This window comes from Hyperoodon ampullatus (genome assembly GCF_949752795.1).
Source record: "Hyperoodon ampullatus genome assembly, chromosome: 13".
Lineage (NCBI taxonomy): Eukaryota > Metazoa > Chordata > Mammalia > Artiodactyla > Ziphiidae > Hyperoodon > Hyperoodon ampullatus.
Genome location: NC_136926.1, coordinates 63,665,762 through 63,669,659, shown reverse-complemented (window position 1 = coordinate 63,669,659; position 3,898 = coordinate 63,665,762).

The following is a 3,898-nucleotide window of genomic DNA, read 5'->3' as shown; positions in this document are numbered from 1 at the left end:
AATGTCAGAAGCACAAGAAGGAAAGGAGAAATATATAAGGCCTTTTGAGGTCTAGGGTTAGAGCTGGCACAGCATTACTTCTGCCTCATTCTATTGGCCAAAGCAAGTCACATAGTTGAACCCAAAGTCAAGGACCAGCAAAATGGGAAGGCAAAGGCATTGATACAGAAAAGGGTAAAAAATAGAGTTCATTACTGCAGTCTCTCACAAGTCCAAGGACTGACTCCATCTTGAGCCATCTTAACTTTAAAAGATAAGCTTGAATTCTGTATCTACCCTGCTCCCCACATTTAATCAGTGGCCAAATGTATTACCCTAGACGTAATCTTAACCACTGCTCCCCCTTGCCTAAAGGAACTTCACTGAAGGCATCCATTCTTTGATTCTTGTCAACGGAATAAAAACATGGACTCTAGGGCTTCCCTGGTGGCACAGTGGTTGAGAGTCCGCCTGCTGATGCAGGTGACACGGGTTCATGCCCCGGTCCGGGAAGATCCCACATACCACAGAGCGGCTGGGCCCGTGAGCCATGGCCGCTGAGCCTGCGTGTCCAGAGCCTGTGCTCCTCAATGGGAGAGGCCACAACAGTGAGAGGCCCGCGTACCGCAAAACAAACAAACAAACATGGACACTATATTACTAGTTACAAAGAAAGTCTGAAGCAATATGATCCAGGGTGCCAACTTGTGCCATCTAACAGTCTGAAGAGAAAAAAAGCAAAACAAAATTTGAAGAAGAAAATGATAAGGAGACATTTGTGTCTAAAACTGGAAAAACAGTCTCATCCTCAGTAGAGTTGTCTGATAGGATATCTAACATGGGTGCATGAAAACCTCTCATACAGACATCAGAAGCTCAGCACCAAGTAGCAAGCTCTAATTTTAAGTAGGCCATAGCCAGTAATTTTTTTCAAGCCACTAATATGCAGAATATTTTATGCATTACCCAGTTCTTTGTTTGGGGATGGATTTTTTTTTTTTTACTGAGACAACTATTTTATAAATACATTTTCAAATTCTAGAATTTGAATTTTTTTGGAAGTACAGAGATCAGAGGAAAAATTCGTTTTAAGGATATAATCTGCTGTTACTAGCTTAGGCTACAAGTCTGGATTTTTGAAAAGTAATGAATCAGATAACATGGTACAAGTACTTGTACACTATTTATATTTTAAGCTGCTTTTGCTAGATCTAGAGATTTTGGGGGCTGAAGGAGCCCTAGAGATCATAATTGCCTAATTTTATAGATGATGTAACAGAGGCCCACAGAAGTTAACCTGATTCTTTTGACAATAAAAGAATTAGATCATGTGAGTTGTAACCCAGTGGCTGGTGACAGAAAGGGGTGACTATGGGATGCTTTTCTCTCACCTCCGCTCCATCCGTCCCTGTAATCTCCAGTCATCCCTCTTTATCCCCTCTTCAGTAAGCATAAATCTAGTAAAAACTGTAAGTCACTGCTCAACCAAAGCTTCCAGACAAGGCCCCCAGGTACCCTCCTCCTGCCACCCAGCCCAGTGTAGAAATCCTGGAATGGTCACTGTCCACTTACAAGAACAACCTTCCTTCTCTGTCTTTAGTATCTAGGGTTTTGTGGGCCTTGAAAAACCGGAGGATTTGTTGGCATCCTGTTGTTTCTTTCATTCCCTTTACTTTGTCTTCCTGTGTTTCTCCCTACCTGATTTGCACTTAGGGCCAATTTTGGAGATAGTGTTTATGTATATCTGTGGGAAGCGATACATCTCTTCTTCCCTGTAGGCACAAACTAGTTGGCCTATTTAAGCTTAATTTCTTCTTGGGAGTTTAACTAATTATTCTTTTTTTTGGCTAGTGTCTCTTCCAGCAGCTGCAACACACAGGCTTCCAAAGTCCTTTCTGGGTCTAATGTGCTGCTTTTCCCTTTTTTTAAGGGGAAACTGAGAAGTTCAGGAGATGATTACTTTGTATATTTGATCTCAAAAAATATCTAAAATTTAACATGATTGGACTCAGCCTCTCACTGCTGCTGTCAAAGATAAATAAAGCTGGACATCAGTTAGAATGGTAAGACAGATTTTAATCAGTAATATACTCTTGCAATTTCGATTTGTACAGAAGTGACTGGGCATTTTATTTATTTATTTATTTTTTTTGCAGTACGCGGGCCTCTCACTGTTGTGGCCACTCCCGCTGCAGAGCACAGGCTCCGGACGCGCAGGCCCAGCGGCCATGGCTCACGGGCCCAGCCGCTCCGCGGCATGTGGGATCTTCCCAGACCGGGGCACGAACCCGTATCCCCTGCATCGGCAGGCGGACTCTCAACCACTGCGCCACCAGGGAAGCCCTGGGCATTTTAAAGGGAGAATGAGGGAGTAGAAAGGGAGGTGAGCAGGGGCTCAGTAGAGTTGGGGAAGCAGAAAAATTACCAAGGGGTGGTCAGTGTAAATGCTGATTAGGCCAGCTGTGTCTATTAGCTGCAATTATCAAAATTAGGATTCTTCCTTCATACAGAGACTGGGAGACAGAGGCCCTATCCTTCCTGGTGATTACATTTTAAAGGAATGGCTTTCAGGTCCTTGAGAAAGACACCCTTGGACTGTAGGAGCTACATATACATATCTCAAAGGGATAGAGCAAAGATTCACAATTGTAAATCCATTTTAATAAATGCTCTAAGAAAGGATGGTCAGGGGTCTATTTTCAGTTGTTGGGTAGAACAAACAGTAAATTTTGGGGGGAGCCTTGAGCTTTTTAAGCAGGCACTTTAAGGGGGTCTAGGGTCATCCTAGGGATGACTTGAGCTGTTAGAAACTATGCTAAAGTCTTTTAACATGGGGGTAGGGGAGTGGATGAAATCATTTGTGTTGAGAAATCTGTAGTTTTTACAGGCCAAGTTTGAAGTATAGTCGAGATGAAGGCTCAGAGGGCCTGCTAGAGTTTGATCAAGGAGAGAATGTTTCTCACTGAGTAATTTTAAGACATGTTGTATGGTCAGGCCACCCAAGATGGCTGTTCTCTTGCTCTCTGTACATCCCCTACTTGACCAGTGCCTGCTTCATCTATACCCTGCTTACATGACTGACCTTGATCTTCCTACATACTTGCCCCCACCCCAGCTAGTGACTGTGCCTCACTGCCCTCCTATAACTGGTAATCTTCACACTCCCATCCCCCACCCCCAGAGCAAAAACTGCCACCATGTCCTGCCTGCTATGGGGTGTCGCTCCAGGACCTTGCTTCCGACATGTAGATCCTCCCCCAGCCACCCATCCATTAAATCATGTCTCTGTTGCTGACTCTGGGCTCTTCCTTTGGTCTTGAACCTGGGCAACTACAGCCTTACAGGCCTGTGGGGTACAGCCCAATACATGTTATTTTAGTTTAATTTTTTAAAAAACTTTATTTGCCAAAGCCTTCCTTTTTTCCATCTGTAAAATAGGAATTACTTATTAACATCTCATACAGCTCTTAGGAGCATCTAATGCAGCGCTGTCCAATAGAAGTATTGGACAAGACTCACAAGCTATTATCAATAACCTCATAGCCACAGTTTTTAAAAAGTATATAGAAATAAACAGTAAAAATTAATGTTAGTAATTATTTTATTTACCTAATATATTCAAAATATTTCAACTTGTAATCAACATTTTTAAATTATTGGGAGATTTTACATTCTTGTTTTCGTCCTATGTATTTTACATTTACAACACCTCAGTTCGGGCCAGCCACAATTCAAGGGTTCAGTACTTCTGGCTGCTGCATTGGACAGCGCAGCTCTACAGGCCTTGCTGACGTAAGCGTGGGGCGGGTCTTAGCCAGATGGGAGCGGAGCTTCTTAGAACGCGTTTTGGGCCTCGTCGGCTGCCGTAAGAAGCGCCGGCCGTGGCGGCGCCACGTTCCCTGTCGCGGAGGGAAGAGGA